Source organism: Zonotrichia albicollis, chromosome 5 (genome assembly GCF_047830755.1).
Source record: "Zonotrichia albicollis isolate bZonAlb1 chromosome 5, bZonAlb1.hap1, whole genome shotgun sequence".
Lineage (NCBI taxonomy): Eukaryota > Metazoa > Chordata > Aves > Passeriformes > Passerellidae > Zonotrichia > Zonotrichia albicollis.
The window spans coordinates 47,394,301-47,414,818 of record NC_133823.1 but is presented as its reverse complement, the minus strand read 5'-3'; positions in this window follow the sequence as shown (position 1 = coordinate 47,414,818).

The following is a 20,518-nucleotide window of genomic DNA, read 5'->3' as shown; positions in this document are numbered from 1 at the left end:
TAAAAAGAAAGAAAATATATTTATGAAGGCTAGAGTCTCCTAACTTATGTCTCTCCAAAGAAAACCAACTCTGATAGTCTTCATTTTTTAAAAAGCATAATAATATTCATTTTACCTTATACATGTTTGCTTTAAGGTATTGCTTAAGGATTCATATCTGTGAATATTACCCTCACCTTGGCTTAGGCCCTCTGCTCTATTTCCCTAGAACTATATAAGAGATGTTTTATTTGTTTAGTTCAGAACCAGCACCCCTCACTGCGTTGATAAAATTTCCTCTTGGTGTGTGATTGATTTTTTTATCACAGTTTGTTGATAGGCCTATAAAAACACGTGGAGCAGGAGAGGCAATGAACAGCTCACAGTGCATGCAGCAATGGAACGAGTGGCACATTACAGTGATGAGGAGGGACATGTAGCCATTAGAAAAAGAGGGTGGAGAAACCCAGTTCAGCTCCCAGCTGCAGCAGTGCCTCACCTATGGCAGGTGTGGGTGGCTGTGGGCAGCTGCATGCTCCCAGCCCCCCTGCACAGGGCAGGTCAGCACCTGTGCCAGCTCCTGATTTAGCACACCCTGGGGTTCCTGGTCCTCTCTCAACCTCTTCAGCCACCCTCCAGAACCAGTCTGGGATCACGTGTACTGCTTCATCACACAGAGGGAGAGCTTCCAATGAAGTCCAGCAGGCAAAAAGAGCTTCTGCTCAAACCATTGCACAAAACCCACTCTCCATCTTTCATTAGGAACAAGTTAACTTTTATCCATCACTCCTTTCCTCTTCTGCCTCTTTCCTGCTTTGTCCACTCCCATTCCTGTGTCAGTCATGTGTCTTTTGTGTGTCACTTAGTTGAACATCAGTGGAATGTAGCATACATGAAACATATATAAAACATTTCCTCTACTGGAGAATCAACCCCCTCATGGGGGAGGTTGTTTTATTTTCCTTCTTGGTTGTTCTGGGAGCAGTAAGGGAAAAGAGCTGACTCAACCGTATTTGAAAGATATAGTCCCACATAATAAAAATTGAACAAAACAAATAAAAATAAGCAAAAAGGAAATATCTTATTTCTATATTATTTGTAGTACTTCGCTCACAGTATCAAGCAGCAACACAGGGTTCGACTGGTTGGGGGCTTTTTTCTGTACAACCTTGCCATGGCAGGACAAAGCAATACACTTGCCCTGAGGTCAGAGGGCTGAGAAATACAGCCTTTACACTGAAAGCTGTTACTGCTGGTATGAAAAAAGCTGTGTATGTCTGGATTTGAAGCATATTGATTGGGATCACAAACTCCAGAAACCCATCTGCAAAGTACTGATATAGTATAAACTCACTCTGACAATTCAGATAGCACCAGAAAATCCCTGATGGGTTCAATTGACTGGTGAGCATCTGCAGGATCCATGCCTGACCTCCTCGAGATTTTCACCAGCCGGGCCAGCATAGAGAGGCAACAGAAACGTGCTTGGGGTGATTACACAGAAATGTGATCCTGCGCCACACCTGATCTGAATCAAACATGTATTTCTGGGAGATCCAGTCAAACACGGATCCAGTGTTAGTAGTCATGGATTTACAGCCTGAGAAGTTTCCAGAGAAAAGACTACAGGCCCTTGAAACAGTCACAGATTCATGGAAATTGAAGGTGAAGCCAATCAGTATTGCAAATGGCTTCTTTACATAATAAAGCCTTTAAAATCGTGTTCTTTGAGAGCTATTAATTAAGAAAATTTTAATTCATTTAATGCAGCCAGGTTGTACTGTTTTTCTGTCAGGCACTTTTTAAAATCCATTTCACGGGGAAAAGTGCTTTTCAGAAGTCTAACAGTTGTCTGGAGGAGCAAATTCTTAGCCCAATTTCTAATTTGGAAGCGTAGGGGAGAGATAATGCCATCAAATTGAAATCTAACTACCATACATACCATACAACTTCATGGCTGAGCAGAAATCATGCAGCTAGCCTTTCTGCTCACTATTTGCATGCCACAAGAACCCCTCTAAGATTTTAACCGAGATCAGAGCAGTTTCGTGGCTCGATCTGCTGCAATCGTCAAGCACCAGCAGAGAGAGATCTTTGCAGATCTCTGCAGGACGCCTGTGTGTGCCGAGTTCAGAGAATCATTCCGACAGCTTCAGAATGCTCTGGGGGGAGATTTTGGAAAGTTCAACTTGCCCGGCCAGTGCTTCGCGTCCCAGTTGTTCGGTGGGAGCACCCAGTTGCTGGTGCCCGCAGCAGGCGGAGCCGGGCTGTGTGCGGTGTGCCCCGCTCGGACAGCCCCGGGGCGCACGGCCACAGCCCCGCCCGGCCTCGCACGGCTCCGGGCAGAAGGCAGCGAGCTCTGCCCTGGAGCGGGGCTGCCGACCCCCTCCCTGCGGCCGGGCAAACGCGCCTGGCTGGGCAGCCCGATGGTACTGCCGAGTCTCTCTGGGCTGCTGGAAATACTCGTGTTTCAGTGCAACACCCTGGCTGTAGGCTTTGGGAGACTGCTTGCAGTAATTACAGTCTGTCATAACATGAGTTTATTACAATAGTCTGTTCTTGTAATAGGCAGGAATGTTTTTTACCCTTATGAAATGCACAGATGCTGGAAGGTTTATGTGGATAATGCAAACAATAACGCCTTTGCAGATTACAAACCACAGCTAATCTGCATATACTGTACTGAAGAAATAGCAAAAGCAGTTTATAAAGTCATCTGCCTAAAGCCAAGATTTCAGTAAATTATTTACCTTCAAGGAAGCAACATACTGTCTTTCAGTAATGCTTCTATTCATTGACAATTACAAGCTATTTGCTGGCACTTAAAAATAAAACTTGGGGGAAGGGTAAGGGGATTTGTCTGCTCAGGGGGAGGACTTCTGTTGGCATTTTAAAAATGCTCAGGCCTTTCCAGGAGCCAGGTACAGCATTAGACTGTTGATGTGGCACCAAGGTAAGCAGGTTTTAGTGCCTGAACTCTATTATTGTGGCTGCCATGGCTCAATACAGTAGTTGAAGACCTTGTCTGCCATAAAATACAGGGACAGAACATAGGCAGCGAGATTTCTGCACTGGAGCTTGCTCACAATTATGGGAGCTGAAGGTCCTTAACTCTAAAACTATTTCCTTAGCCTTTCCAATCAAAGAATTACCTAATTTGGGGATGCAAAAATATCCTTTAATCATCCTCAATAGTACATCCACAAAGCTCTTTATAAACAGCTACAAAAAATGAGGTTAAGCTGTTGGGGTTCATTTAGAACATTTTTCTCTTACATAATTTGTTTCCCCAGGCTTATCTATGTGGTAGTGTGCAGGTAATAGGCATTTTATTTGTTTGTTTCAACAAAGCTTTTTGAAGAGGTGTAGCTCAACCCCCACTCATTGACATTGTCTGTGACAGGCAGGCAGCTGCCACAGGAGAGGGCTTGCACAGCTTCTCAGGCTGCTTATTTGTGTCAGTTTTATCCAGGAGATGCTCTCTGTGTCTCCCACCTAAACTGCCAAACTGCCACAGGCACCTCAGCAGTAATAATCTGCACCTAGCCTTGAGAAAGACTCCATGGCATGTGTAGAAATTCAGCTTCTTTAAAACTGATACGTTTCTCTTGAAAGTTTTTCCATCTGTGTGATAAGGCTTATAGCTCCATGCTGTTATTATAGGAAAATTTGCAAAGATACTTATTTGCATTTGGCATAATGGTTCACCCTTATTGTATAAGCCCCAGTGACACCTCTTCTGCTCAGTCCCCTCCCTGCACATCAAGATGTCAGCAGGACATGCAAAGAAGACAAGCACAGCAGCGACATCACTGATTCTTGCATCTGCTGTTGATTCGACTCAAGGTATTCATACTTAAGTTATTTTCCTTCTGAAAACCAACCAGGTACACACCAATCAGATACTAGTGGGGAGACTAATCAGTATTGCTTATCATTTAGAAAGCACCACAAAAATACTTGTCACTCTACGGAACACCAATTCAGAAGTATTGAACAAACATGCAGGATAGTTCGTGTTCTGAGCAGCTCAATTTAAAAACAGGATGTAGTGGGGTTAATGATAAAAAAAGAGAAAACAGAATAAATGTGTTACAGAAGATGATGTTTAAAAGTGCTATACTGGATAAATTTAATTGCTTCAGTATTGCTTTGGCTTGCAGTATCCTTTCACAGCTCTCAGTGTACTTGATGCTTAACTTTTTACTTTAATCTGTTTTTGAAATCCCAGAGGCACCCAGCATCCATAATACCCGATACAAATTAATTTTTTTTAACAACATGTTACATGGTTTCATCTCCTTTTATTCATTTGTTTAAATTTCCCACCTGATGATTTCATTTTATCCCACCTAAATCTTTACCACAAGAAACAGTAAGCAGTTCAACCAATGCATTTTCTCCCTTCCACTCCATTTATCAATTGCTAGTTTATCCTCCCTCATTACCTCTCCTTGGGTTCAGGGACCTTGGTCTACTGAAGTGTTTCTGATATGAAAGCTATTCCATGTCTTAAGTGATATTTCTTCACCTTCTCTATACGTTTTATGATGTGACTGTACCCTATTTGAGAAGAGCACACTATTCAGAGCAGAGGTGTATCATAGATTTATACAGTGGGGTAGTTTTATTGCTGCAAGCAATTTAGTATCTTCAGCTGCTAGTTTAATTACATTTTGAAAAGATGCACAAAGACTAAAAAGGAAATGTAAATCTTTATAACTTCAGTCACCTCACACTGACTCTGGGACTGATATTCAAGCTTAATTTTCTAAAGACTAATTACTGATTTGGGGAATCTAATTGTCCTTCTGGAGCTTATAATGCTAAGCATTTTTGAGACTGTAAGAGACTCAGGTGCTTAGATTTTGTTTGAAAACTCATCTCTGGTTGAAAAAGAAGTGTAATATTTTTGTTTCCTTCTTTCTCCAGATTCCTATGTGAGACTGGAGCAGGAATGAAAACTCCTTATCTTATAAGTTAAAACATTTAAAATCACAAATGTCCTCTCTGTCTCTTTTTTTTAAACTGGCATTTTCTCTGTTTGCTCCTCAAGTATCCTAGAAGATACAACCTGTTGCTGTAACTGGCCTAAAAGAGGTTCCTAGAGAACTCTATAGTGCGAATACACATACATATATAATTTTAATGATCACACAGTAAGGAAGACTTCTCATTATGAAACTAGTTATAACCTATATATAAGGGTATAATGCATAACTCCAGCACTTCTTATCACAGAGCACCTGGGTACTTTGAACAATACCTTAAATCAGCATAGGTTCTCTGAAGGTAATGGAGCCATAAAGGTTGAAATTAGATGAAATAGGATGAAGAAACTTTCTGACCATGGCAAAATCATCTCTCTCCTGTCCCTTTTCAAAGGACATCCAAAGGCTCAAATAGCATGATTTACCTTCCTAAGGTCCAGACAGTCCTTATACTGCATTTGCAAAGCTTTTTGGTCACAGCCATACTGCTGACAAAGGCATTATTTGCACTGACAGGTCTGATAAGAGAATGTAAACACCTTAAAAGTGCCATTCCTCTCGCACAATAAGCTCCTGGCTGCTGAATCAGCACTCTGGGGACAGCCCTTCCTGCCAACCACCCCTCCTGTTGTTCAGCCTGCCCCTATCTTTGCTGCCATTGCACCATTCCTCTTCTTTAGAACTCCACACAAGCCTCAGAGAGCCCAGCAAGGCCTTTTGCCAGCCAGCACAAAGTGGTTGTGCCCCTTTTCTAAAACAAATATTTCATAAACTGACAAATTAGAAGATTAGTTGGGTGTGATAACTGGTAGAATCCTTACCATACAGATATTTTCTTTCTGTCAAGTGCACTTTTCTTGAATTACCAAACCAACCCCCCTAGATTAAAAATATAGATATAGATAATCATTGAGTGGTTAAAAATATTTTTTGCATAAGCTTGTAGGTTCCTCCAGAAGCCCCATGACTTCATCCAGATAGCAAACCACAGTACTGTCTGAGCAGAGACAGACCTACTGTGTTTGCAAAACACACAGCACCATCTGAAATCCTTCATCCATACTGGGTACAAATCAATTGATTGGAACCACAAATAAAGGTTTATCTTTTATTATCTTGTAAGAGATAAAAGCAGAGCTGATGATATGATGCAGCAAGTGTTTACAATTGTATTACTGTATTTCATAAGCTGCCACTGCACACCTGTCAGCACAGCCCTGAGCTGTAGCTGCTGTGCAGGCTGCAAGGCAGCAGAGTACACTCTGGGTGCAGCTAACTGTTTGAGATGCCCAGTGAAAACAGCAGCTGTTGCATGGGAGTGTGACAGGGGACAGAATCAGGCTCTCCTTGGAGATGCACAGGGGCAGCATAAGCAACACGTGCTCCAACATGGGACATTCCAGCTGGATACAAGGAAATTGCTGGCACTGCTGAGGGAGCCAGGCACTAGCACAGGCTGCGCAGAGAGGCTGTGGAGTCTCCATCCTTGGAGGTATTTAAACATGGTCTGAGCCACCAGCTCCAGCTGGCCTGCTCTGAGCAGGGCAGGGGGTGGGCTACCCAATGTCCAGAGGTCCCTCCTCAGTTACTCTGTGAGTTTACAGCCAGTTACTATATTGCAGTTGAAGGAGCACTAATTTACAGGTTTTGAGGATTTTACACATCACTCTAACTATCCAGGGGAAGTACCAAGAAGAAAATAACCATTACCTATTTAAATAAGAGAACAGAAATGTAGATGTTGGAGAGATGCTTTCCAACCAAATTACCAGCTGGCAGCACAGCTTCTCAGGAAATGGAGTTCGCTAAGATACGGGGAATTTCCAGCATTCTAGAGTGTGTTTTTAACCAGATTTGAGATGAAAAATTCAGATAATATATTTTACAGGAATAATCAAAAATTTTTCAATAAATAAAAGATGTTAATAGTGTTAAAAGATTATCACACAATACAGACATGCACATACATGCCTGAACACAAATAAAATATAAATTCATATGGAAATGCAACAAGAATACTAACACTAAAAAGTCAGGAAAAGTGATGCATGGGAATCAAAATAAAATAAGAAGATAATATCCAAGTGGAATATCACAATTCAATTTTGAATTTCTTTGAAATTTTCCCATGGAAAAAGCCATTTGTTTTCAACATTCTTCTTTGTGCAATACATCTTGTACCCTGTGGAGCAGCATTTTCCAAAGGGAAAGTTCAGTTTCAAAACTTCATGTCAGTTCTCTTCAGGTATTCCTCCAAGAGCCAGTATCTTTGAGGAATACAAGGGATACAACTCCTATTTTCCTGAGCCACAGTTTTCGTTTTATCACAATTAAACAGTAAATTCTTCACATTTGTTACACATTTCTGTAATGTTTCACAAAATGGCATCTACAATTTTTACTGCCCTGTTTCTTTCCGGACCACCCTAACAAACAACTTCTGCTTTATTTTTAGAATTAGCCCTTCTTGCTGGCTTTTATTTTCCTGTGCCACCCTAGCATGATTTACTGCAATTCAAGTTTAACTATTCGTTTGCTGCACTGCACACCTGACTCTGTGGCACAAATCAAACTTACTGATTTGCCTCCAAGACCTCATCACTCAGGCTATTTGACTACCCCAAGTGCTGACGAACAAAAAGAACATAATTAATGTAACTTTCTTGCTTCAAAGTATGGAGGAGAGGTAATGAAATTAGCTTCCCAGAGATCCTAGCAATCAGTCCTCACTACATTACAAGCTGTGACACTATGTCCCTGGGTGTAAGCATATAACATTTATGGACGTGGGTTATGGCCCAGAAAGGAGATTTGTGCTTCCAGTGGTATAATGCCACTAAAGGTTATGGCAGAAGAACTGAAAGTCTCTGTATCACAAGGTTATAAAGACCCATGATGTTTCAAACTCGTGGTAGTAAAAAATGAGAACGGCTGGGGCCCCTGCGCAGTCAGTGTCTGAAGCAGCTGCTGCTCCACAGTCGGTCAGGAAAAGGTTAAGATTTTCTGGAAGTGATGTCTCCACAGATGGCAAATTCCTCTTTCTGTTCAAATAAGACTGTCAAAAACAAACCAACCTCTTTCCCAGAGAAAGAAAACTAATTTTCCACGAATTCAACCCTTCTTTCTTCCACCATTTCCTCAGCTGTTGGTTCACTGCCAGCTCACTACATCCTCAGCCCTCACTCCCAGTGGTTCTCAGAAAAGATTGTGTTTGCTGCTTGCTGTTGATTCCCAGCCCTGTTTACCCTACTCTTGCAGTGAACATTCCCCTTCTCCCTGCTTTCATTCCTACTTCTTTCTTCTTACCTTTGTGGTTCCATCCCCAGTTTGCAATATCATGTGCTGTTTGAGCAAAATATGCTACCTCTCTCTAAAAAATATGACTCATTCACAGCACTGAACTAAAAAAGTTAATTGCCTCAGGGATTTATTCTCCTCAACAGCATCAAGCTAAGCCCCTTTTTCTGATGATTCAGTTTCAAATCTGTGTGTAACCAGCGTTTTTTGCAGATCTTCTCTTGTTTTCCCATGACAATCTTCATTTGCTTCACTAAGATCTTTAAACTCAGCAGACTTCAAGAGCTGCAGGGATGGTCTTTTTTTTCTGCTTTCAACCTTCCTCCAAGGCTTAAAAGACTTCTTTTACATTCTTCCTTTTGTTTTTTATCATGTAAGAAGAATCATCTATAGATCGTAACTAGTAGGAGCTCAACCATCACAATTAAATGTCTTAATGAAAGCCTGTATCCTTTTGTGAATGCCTGAACACTCATCTGGGAGAATGTGGATGTACAAATTTTCCATTTCTATGACTCTAAATCTTTCTCAGTAGCAGACCCATTTCTCCAGAAGGTGTTGTAGTTCTGTTCATAGTCTGTGGCCCAGGGCCATCGATAACTTAGACATAACTGGACTTCCAGTCAGTTTCATACTCTCACACAGTTTGACAAATAAGGGGGGTTATGTTCTAAGGATTTATATAAAAATCTGCTCAATAACATAAATAGCCTTTATCAGGTAAACAAGACAGCAGGAGAACAAAATTTTTGTTACCATAACTTGAATGATAATGTGGAAATGTGGAAAAACATATTTGTATGAGAGTGTCACATTTTTTAGGAATTTACATGGAATTTTGACATCTCAGTCTTTCTGTAGGTCTTGGCTGCATGTGCATGCAGATGTTAGTTTAGCTTGTGTCTACATACACAAATCAGATGGCAAAACTGAGCTGCAAACTGGTGTGGCAGAGACACTACCAGTGGCATGGGTTGCAATGTTTCCATCCTTTTCAAGGAGTAAAACCTCATATAATTGCTTTTTGAACACATACAAAAACTACAGCAGAACTGAGGAAGAAAATTCCCCAGCTGAGAAAAAAAATCCCCAGCCAAACTATTCATGCAGATGGACCCCTCCAGCTCTTGCAAGCAGACAGACACCTATTTCAAGACACCTAACTTCAGTGCTGTGCTACCCCACTGGATAGGCCACTTTCAAGAATATACTCTGCCTGTAATTCCCATGCACAACACTCACACGGTCTCCTCTTCCAGTCTCTTTCTGCAGGCAGCTACACTGCATGAACTATCAGTGGGTACACTCACAAAACCTGGCTTAGCTCTACATTATTCAGCTGATGAGTAACTTGGGAGAGAGAGGCTGTGTGTGCTTCAGAGCTCAGCTGAACAGGGGAAACTGCTCCAAAAAGCGTCAGGGCCCAGGGCCAGCTTTGATCTTAGAGCAACTAAGGCACCTGTAACAGAAAGCTCCACTTCTGAGAGAAGAGCCTGCAGAAGACATCTACATTCAGGAAAAGATAAATACTTTCCAAAGGAAAATTGTGAAATCCTTTTCTGATATTATCACATATTTTCTAACTATATGGCGCACAAAACTTATTACTTCACCATTTCTTCCTACTATCTGCCTGTGTTTTGAACTCCACTTTCACTCCCTCCTAATTCTAGCCCTCCCTAATCAGCACCTCTCCCAAAATCAGTGACCTGTTGGTGCCTGACTGCCCTGGGTGCCCTGGGTGCCATGCCTTAGCTGGCTGGTTCACTGATGGCTGTGCCAGGTACTCCTGATGGGAGGGGCCTTTGTGGGCCAGGGGAATGGAAAGCAGTCTCTCATTTTGTTAATCATAATTCCAATTATCAAACGGGATCCACTGTTGTTTCTCTTAGCCCTGTTTTCATGGTAGTAGCCATGAATTTCCATGTAGCCTTTGAGTAAGCTGTGCTGGCTGCCCAAGTTCTTTCATTATAAATACTCTCTATAGCTGTTGATCACTGGGCTTTCCCAACTCAATCAAGGGTAAAATCTAGCTTGCTCAGGCTCAGCTAAGGAGCAGCCTGTTTCCCTAGCCCTCAAATGAAGTCAAGCCAGTCAGTTTTTACATTGGAAAATCCTTTAAAAATATGTCTCTAGTAACTCCAAGGAGTTTCTTAGTTGTTAAATCAAACTATCCCATGACAATTTCACACTTTTAAACAGAATACAGTCTAATTCTTGCATTTCTGTAGATAAATGTTAAATGAGGACAATGTGGCAAAATTCCAGATATCTTGCTGGAAAGCAAAAAGGTTAATTAATCCTCAGTGTAGTTTCAATCATGAACAAATAAAAATGTTTAAAGAGCTCTAGGGTTTCAGCAGAGGCTGATATGCATACAGCAAGACCGTGATGTTCTTCATCTGTGTCTTGTGCTGCATGAAGATTTTTCTGTACGAGTCCCAAAATTCAGGATTTAAGTATTATTCACATAACCAAGCTTAGGCTGAATGGCTGAGCCAAGCTTACCAAGATGTCAGGACATCCTTCTAGTTTTAACTCCTCATTTCTCTTCTTTACCATCCCTCCAGCACCTGATCTCTTTTCCCTTCAGCGATCACAGTTGTCAGTTCCACATCAGAGACAAGCTATGACCGCAATCTGGCATTTCTAACGACTGCAGAACCAGGGGTGTAGTCCATGATAGGAATTTGCATGTTAAACTTTGTGTCCTGAGACTATAGTGACGTGAAAAACCTTTATTCTTCTACCATGGTTTCCTGTCCTAGACACTGAATTTTCCCAAAGGTCTGACTATTTTATTTATAGGGAAAAAAAAGAGGCATTTTGTGCCATATTATAATTGGACAAACAGTGAATGAAAGATCCTAATTTCTAGACTGATAGTTCTGATCCTACAGCAGTCAGAGGAGCTTTTTGCCACGATTTTGATGGGAATAAAATCAGCCCCCAGATCTCATGAATGATGCCTACAGGTGAGTTTGTATTTACTGCAGGCTGTTTGGGAGTGTGGCATATGAAGAATCAGACCTGCAGCTGCTGTGGGTGTGCAGCGAGTGTGACAAGCACAGGGAGGTACAGAACAAGGTGGCACACCCAGCATCGTTGATTAAAGAGCTGAAATCTGATGTCTTTGCAGAAGGACAGAGAGCACTATTGATGTGTATTACAAGGATGTAAATTTGAGCTGTGAAACAGAACTATGAGATAAGCCACAGCCAAAACTATAGATCTGAGTTTTGTATCTATATCTGCTGTGGGAAAATAGAACCTTGGATACAACAGCACTTAAATCCAGGGCTTAAGACTTTGGTATTGAAACTCATTTTTCCATCTTTGTAGGTTTTTCAAAACTATGTCCAGATTTGATCTAACACAAATTCAGGCCCAGACCCAAAATCTCAAAGACCCAAATTTCTAGGAAGTTCAACCTCAGTTAAGCTGATTCTGAAGTTCTATGGTGAAGTTAAGGTTCATATACTGGAAACATTTGGAGAAATTAGGATATCTAGAGTAAGGGAAAAACACAAGGGTGAAAAGCAGAAGGAAAATATTGAGAAGACCAGCTTATTGCCAAGAGAGGGGAAAGAAGGGGACAATTGCATGGCTCTGTTCATACTTCTATCAGGCAGGACATACTCAGTTCTAGTGTGGAAGTTGTGGAGATAGCATGAAGTGTCTATATTATAAGAAATCTTGGTTTTCAGGTTCTTCCTGGAATGAGAACATTCCCATTCTAACCAGTGATGCAGATCTGCAACTGAAACTGACTTGTATCTCTCTTGGAAATGAAGGCACCTGACTGCTTTCACCCTGTGAGAAGGTATTTAGTATTTTAGATAGCTGACACACTGCCATGATGCTGTAGAAATGACATAAATCTGGGGTAACAGAACCAAGCAGAAATAACTTAGTACCAGTGATATCTCTTCAATGGTGAAAGACCCTTATATTAAAAGTAAACTCTTATTTTAAATATGGTTTGTTCTAAACTGAAACAGTAAATTTTTTCTCAAGCCCCTGAGAAGATCACTTCCATAAATAGAGACACATGTGGAATATTACTGTTTCAGTTTTGCTATTCTTGATAGAGAAGGAAACCACAAATCCTTGCTTGCTCTGTACTCAGACAGACAGAAGGTAAAACACTAAGTGACCACTTGCTGTGCAAGCACAGCCTGAGATGTATGTAAAAGGTAGTAAGAAATAAAACCCTGTTTCATTCTCAGTGAGACCAAAGCTATAAAGCTCCTCACACACAGTGTCCCCGGTCAGCAAGATCCACACAGGCTGGTGAACGTGGCAGAAACTGTTCTGTGTTAGTGCTCACTCACTCTCTTGTGTGCTCACCATTGAAAGTAACTCCCCTAGGTGCTGCACAGAGCCAAAAAGGTCATTATTCAGACAAGAAAGGAGCACTCAAAAGTATCTTGCAACTGCCTTTAGAAGGGCAGTGACATTGCAGAAACCCAACAAAATTATCATGTGACACTCAACATGATATTGTGGGTTTTGTGCTTGTCATTATCCACATTTCTGTTTGCCAATTTATCCTGTGCATGTGTGAAACTGTGCATCCAGTCTTGGTTGCAGTTGTTGCTGTACTGTTTTGCACACTCTGTGCAAAGCTTTGGCACACATGGACCAAGTGCAGGTTCCATAAGACCCACACAGGGCAGTGATGGTTGTGCTGCAGAAACACTCAGGGGTAAGAGCAGGGCCATGCATGGAAAGGGAGCCCAGACTATGTGCCAGAGAAGCCTGATAGGATAAAGAAGTTTGAAATTGTAGAATTGTTGTAAATCCTAGCTAAGGCTTGCGTGGGACCGCTGTGAACAGCAGACTGAATGGGTTCTCTCATAAAAAAGAGAAGAAATCCTAACAGTGTTAAGAATTTTTGTGAAAAGGAGAAAGCAAAAGCAGTAGCTACAGAAGAAATTGAGATCTAAGATGGATTTTTTTTTTAAGGGGGAAAAGTTAAAGACTTGTTTGCATTATGCAGTAAAAAATCCCAGAACAAAGAGAAATGAATGTGATAAGCAGAAGAGAGCAGAGATGGAAGCAGAAGAGAGCAGAGATGGAGGGGTGCAGCCAGAGATCAGCCTCCAGCAGGGGTACATTCCCTGCTTGTCATGGCACACACTGCTGCTACTACCAGGCATAGGGTGCCTGTAGCTTGAACAGCATCACCATTTTCTCTAGAGAGCTGCTTAACTGATCATATTCTTCTTTGACCATTCTGGAATGTATTTTTAGGACCTTTTGGTTGATCACTGCAGTGGACCAAGGAGCAATAATGACAAATCTGACCGGAGCTCTTGCACCTGGGAGTGTGGGCACATGCAGACTCTGGGCATGGCCTGTGCTCAAAGTACAATCAGCTTTTTAAAGTCTGTTTTCCCCAGATTGATGGCATAGTCTGGGAAATGAAATCTTGTCTCTGGAGCATTACACTGGGACCCACAGAGCATTTGTAATTCCATGCCTCATACAAAGCAATTTGTTGATGAGTACTCACATAGTGAACTGAACAGTTACCCACACAGCATTTGCTGGGAAGTATCTTCCAAGTTAAAACATTAATAATTTTTGACACATATGGAAAAAGTTAAATTAAGATGAAGCTTTCTTGGTTTCCTTTTCCTTTTTGTGAGACATTCAACATTTGTCCCAGCCCCAACATTATTTAAATGTACTTGGTGCTCACACAAGAGTTTGGGGCTGTTGAGCATCCCAGAGGGCTGGGGACACAAGTCCAAGGCTAAACTTTCCTTAAGAAAACATTTCAGGTTACCTTTAAAATGATAGGCCAAATGGCAACAATAAACCAGGTAATAAATTACTATCACAACCAGAGCCCTGTATCTCCTTCGCAAGCAAACATCTGAACTACCGGTAGTGCAATAAAACACAAAGGGTGTGGAGTTTGTGTAACATGGAGACATAATTTCTGCTTCATGAACCTACTCATAGAAAGAGGAATGAATTTCTGGGAAGTAAGCAAGTTCATTTAAACAGAAAATAAACTTCAAAGAGAATCATAAAAAGGGGAGGGCAAACACAGAGATCACTTTGTTTTGGACTCTGTACAATTGCTCAATAAAAATGTCTGCTATTCAAATTTAATTTTTGGTTTAAACATTGCAGTTTCTTTTGCTGCTCTTGGCAAAATTATGTTCTTATCCTGGAGGCACTTCTGTCATTACTCTCTTTCTTAGCCTCTGAGCTTAGGGCTTCACAGAGACACCAGAGTTCATTCCCACAGACTGGCCTCCAGGATTGTGGGTTGGTTATAGCTTATCCAAAAGTGTGGAGTGATATTTTCAGATATGGGCACCATATCTGCAAAAACAGTACAAGTTAGCTCAGAGTCTGAGAAACTGGATGTGTCACTACTGCAGAAAAAAAAATGTCTTCATTCTTTCTTTTCAAGCTACAATATAGATTTCAACTATAACTAATCGATTTCTGATTTTTAACTTAAAAAGGTGTATCTTTAGAGCAGCAGAGGGTTAGTTGGCAAGTCACCTTCTGCTTTTCCCCTGTCTCTGATTGTAATTCCTCTTTTAAAAGACTATTTGTGATCCTCTTCAGCAAGGCATATCAAACATTCACTGACAAAAGAAAGATTTTCATTCTTATCAAATATTATAGCTATATTTTACCCACAATTTCCCTATTCTCCTGAGTGCTGAACCAGCTGACATTTATGGATTTAACAATTAGCATACTATACATGATATATCTTAACTTACATATGCAGTCTTTGTACAGTGGCAAGGATTGCTGGTTTTAACAGTTAAATTTCCCATGGCATTTAGTGGACCTAGCTACCTAGGGGGACCTACCTAATTTTCCTGTCTTTGAAATTCCAAACTAATATTAATATCAGACAGTTTTTATAGCAACTGTTTTAATATCCAAGAGAAGACAATTGGTATTTGCATACAACAGAACCCACAGGTCCAAGAAGATAAAGAAAACCAAAATCACAACACAAAGTCCACTGCAGGCAGAGCAAAGACATGGTATGACCCTAGGGACATCAGGATAATTTTGGTTATCTGCTACACTGAAAGCTGGGGGGAAAAAAAATAAAATAAAGTTCCTTATTTACCCATAGGCAAGTCCTTCTCTTGTGAGCATCAGACACACCTGGAGCATGAAATGTTTCTGGAGACTATGGCATTGTTTTGGTCTGGTTAATATTTCTTTTTGTAAAGCTTTTTATCTTGTTTTTCAAACAGTGCTAGCACCAAAATGACCTGCCAGCTTTTCTTTTTAAAGAACTATGACTGGTCAGATTCCTAGGAATAACTATTTAAGCCAGAGGGCATGTGGTAGCCAAAGAATCCTCCTCACATATAAACAAGTAGTTCTATAAAACTTTGCTGCAAGCAGAGAAATGTGGCAGATAAGGCACTGCTGGATGACAGCTACATTTTCCTCAAAGCAGGAAAAACAATGTCACAGATCCCAAAGGCCCCATCTCTGTAGGCTTGAAATAGAGCAAAAAAATAAAAAGAATGAAAAAGAAAGCAAGCACTGTTTTCCATTTCTCAAGAACTGCCAGTAATAAAAAAACAATGGATAAGCCTTTCTCACACTGTATGTAATATTTTTGCATCTTCATTAATGTTATGTATACACAGCATACACAGAGATGTCAAGAAAAATACTACCATCAGTGGAACCAGAGAGTTGAGAAAACAAGCATTCAAAAGCAGGGAAACACAGTCTTAAAATAAAATGCTATCCCTGAACTTTACCCTTCTATATTTATTCTAAAATATTGGATTTGTTATAGAAATAAAGAGAAATATTGGTGATTCCAAGAGGACAAAAACCATAAAATCATTTTAAACTCAGCATACTATCCTTCACCAAAAGTAATGTTTGGACCTTGAACATCCATAGGCTGTAGAACTTCACCTCAGCTAGTTTTGTGCAAGCCTGTAATATTTGAATTGCAAAAGTGTATTAATTAAGCTAACTTTGGTTAAACTGTCTTATTGCTCAGTTATCTTTGCACAATGACGGTATGGTTCCATCAGGGGAAAAGTTATTTAATGTGTTTGTGATGCCTGGATAGGCTACCTGGAACAGAGGCTAGACAGTGCTAAAGGAATAAAGTAGGTATTTATTAAAAGGCCTTCAAAGGATACACCTTGGGCAGTGCAAGAGCCTGGCCAGGCTTCTACCCAAGATGGACACAGGATGGACCCAAGATGGACAACTGGTCACAGGTTTGGAAACCTTTTATAAATTTTGGTCCATTTACATATTGGGGTTAATTGTCCAATTACAGCTTCAGGTTATGAAGTCCCAGCCTCCCAGATTGCTTTCCTCAGTTCACTGTTGTTCATACTTTTTGGGCCTGAAGGTGCAAAGGTGTCCTTGGTTCTCAGGCTAGGAAAGGATTGTTCTGTCTAACTAAGCTGTGAAGAGAACTTGCTAAATTCTTAATAAAGAATGCAGTAGATACATTCTCCTTGATGCAAAGGGACAAACTATAGAACTCAAATAGTAATAAAACAGTACACCTTTGGCATAAGTATTTAGAAATTTAAACTAAAGATGTCCCTTTAGTACTCAGTATTACTACTACTTTTTAGTAGTAGTATTCTTTAGTATCCTTTTTTAACCCACCCTAATGTTAATGGTCTCATAAATTAGGCAAAACACACTCTGAGTACATCCCTTTTTTTGTTTGTTTGTTTGTTTTTGTTTATGTGAAATAAAAACAATAATGAATTAATTAACTGTCTGCATTGATATCAGCCAGGGACAGTTAATTAAGTACTTTACAAATGCACCATTGAACAAAGTGTTCCTGTAGGTTAAAAATAAATGAAATGTAATATTAATTCCTGTGTTAAGGGATTAGAACCAAGGATTCCTGCAGCATGGTGGAGGTTATCAACTAAAACCACAGAAGAGAAAACAGAGGGTACCAAGACCACAGGAAATCCATTAGACCCAAATGTAATTATGATCTAAGTAATGTGGTCCTGGGACATTTCAGATAAAATGTTTCCTCTAGAAATGGAACAATATTCATGGAAATGTGCATTGCTTCACCTAAATCTGAAGTATTTTGTGCACAATTTTGGTCACTCATTGTTCAGAAGGGATGAATTCAGGATGCAAAAGCAGTGCAGATGACTGGCATGAGCCAAAGAATGGATAGGCTACCATATATGAAAATACAATAGGCTCATTTGTTTAGCCTAGAGAAGTGAAGGTCATTAGTGAAAATGGAATCAAGCATAACACCAAAAAGCTAAAATAACTTTTTCAGCTATTGCATGATGCTGTCACTTGATGGAAATTGGGATTCTGACATTTTTACAATAATGTAGATAGTTAACCAGCAAAGAAATACATTTCTGAAACACACTATGTGAAAATAGAAACCTGATTGCCTTGCAAAGAGACACAACTTCTGAGGGATTGTATGATACAGTTGTCTGCAACTGGAGAAACACAGACTTGATAATCCAAAATGTCTTTTTGAATTGCATCATCCTATCTAGTAGGTATTAATCCTATAGGTATGGTATAGCCCATAGGTTTAATGGAGTTCAGCCATCCATAGAAGACTGGGCATGACCAATGTTTCAAGGCCTGCACAGCTGGCAGGTGCTACCACCTAAAAATCACTTTTAAATTCAAATGGAGAGCTCTTGAGCAACGTTAACTCATGTTTACCGTTTTCCTGAAATCCCTCTTGTTTGCTATGGCTACAAAGGTGGTGCCAGCGGCTGTCCCTGCTAAAAGCAGCTTCCAGAACCCAGGTTACCCAGACTGTGCTGCGTGGGGTCTGCTCCCTGCCCAGGCCCCTCTGCCCAGGGACACAGCCCTGCTGCAAAGTGCCTTGCACTGAGCACAGGCACTCAGGGAGCTGGAAAGCCTGCATGGAGCACGCAGTAAACCTAGAGGACTGTGGGAGGGACTAGCAGTGTTGAAGCAGCCAGGATTTGGAAATTTTGGCTTTCAGGAAGAGGACAGTTTGTTAACATGAACTGTGGATCCTGGAGCATTCCAAGCCTGGCTTTTTGACTTCAGCCTGTTTTTATCAAAGACCATTCTTCTGTTGAATGGGGTGGTCCCACCCAGGGGTCACTTTCTGGTGTATTTGCAACCTTGTCACCACAAGGTGAAACTGCAGCTATTGTTTAACTGAAAAGAAGTTTTGCCCACCTACAGCCATCGCCTGCCATTCCTCCTGCAATCTCATTAAGCTGTTTTGCTTTGCTGACACCAGCACTGCCAAAAAGCTCAGCTGGCGAAGGAGTCTGTGTTAGTAATGTGGCTGGCATTCTGCCTGCTGCAGCTGAGGTCACTGCTGAGCACTTCTGAGTCTCTACTGGTCCACTTGGATGGATGGCCTAAGACTCTCTCCCTCTGTTCAGCTTCCCAATGGTGTAGCAGGCTTGCAATTGACTATTGCACTGGCCTTGCTCTCTAGCAGTGATAATATCTATAACTGCTATTTTTCTTGCCTTGTATCTTCCCTAGACAGCCACCAGAGTTGTTGAAATACTTCATGATCCTGTGTTCCCATTCTACTCAAAAGCCCCAAGCAGCCCTGCAGACCATTCCCCCTAATTCATGGAAACAACTTAGCTTTGCTGGAAGATTTTACTTAAATTGTTTCAAACTTGCGCTAGAATGATTATTTTCTGTTTCCCTTGTGAAGCACTCATTGCTCTCACTCATGCAGGTCTTTCGATTTCAGAGGCCAGAGATGTGAAGCACAAACTCTGCCTTCTTTGCAGTTTATAAACAATATTACCTTCTAGGATGGAGTCCATTTCACTTCACCTTAGCCATTGAAAAGCCAGCCTAAGTCAATAATTTAGATTATCTCTATAACGGTTGGAAAGGAGAAATTTCTTTTAGAAGGAAAATGTCTCCTACACTGACACATGGGGAGGTCTTACACTTTGGAATGGTCTCTCTCCATTAAATACATGTCTAGGACACCTAACACTCAGAAACAAAAGGTAGATAAGTCTGATGATGGATCGTTTATGTCTTGACAGTATTTTGTAACAGAAACTAATTATTTCTGGCTCTTAAAAGCTAAGCAAAACTTTGTAGCCCATTTCAAAGAAGGTAAATAGAAGCACATAAAGAACATCTGACCTGTCAAAAGACAGACTGGCAGTTACTGTCAAAGTCACAAGAAGAAGACAGGAGATCCTCAATCATGATCCTGTGCTAAGACCATTAAACCATGACTTTTTCAACAAACACCTTTCTTCTTGTTGCCTGCAAACATCAACAGCAGTTTTACACGAGTTATTAATTGCTTGTGGTGCCTTGTCTAGAATAGAGTGGTCACACCTAAAGGATTTTCTGTAACTGGCTGGCCAGTCCATGCCCCCTAACCCCTTCAAGCCAGCTTGAAGAGAGCAGTCAGGTCCCACATCCAGAGCCATTCTAAGTGATACTTTACTACTTCAGATTCAGTAAAATTCCAGGGAAGACACAGTTGTACCAGAAAAATATTGGTTAATTTCTGGGTTTTTTTCCCCAGGAAAGAAAAGATATGATCAAAAGCAATCTTTCCTCTGACCTTAACTGTGCAAGGCTTGTCATCTCCAAACACATTTTCTAGAGTAGAGAAGACCTCAGGCCTTCACAAGTACAATGTCACCTTCTATACATAAAAGTCAGGCCAGTGAACTCTCAAGTTCTTAGGTTATCCAAGCCACTGTGTGTGCATCTGTAATAATATACACCTTTATGTATATTTGAGTGCACCCACTCTAAAGTGGGCACACAAATATACTCACTCTCAAGAAGTGTTTGGATGAGCACACACATAATTTTATCATTTTTGGGAGTAACTCTTGATTCTGAAATACTTGTTCTCACTAATGAAGTATACAGCTCACCAGTAATTTGTATGCACCTGAAGGGGAACTCCAAAGAGATATCTTTCACTTTATCATGCTGGACTTAGCCTTCTGAAAAGACTGACCAGATCAGGAAGGGAGAGGTATGGCTATAAAGCCAGGGTGAATAATTTGTGGTGCAATGCAGTTGTAAAATCTCTGGGCAAATACCTACTGTATCTCTAACCCATTGAGCTGCTGGATGGGGAGTGAATGCTGTGGAGAAGCTCAGCTGTGTCGTACCAGAGGCTACATGGAGTCCTGAATTTTTATTGCCAGCTTATCAGAAAGAGTCATAAGAGAAAGGAATTGCTCTTTTTCAAACAGTTCAGTAGCTGAGAGCAG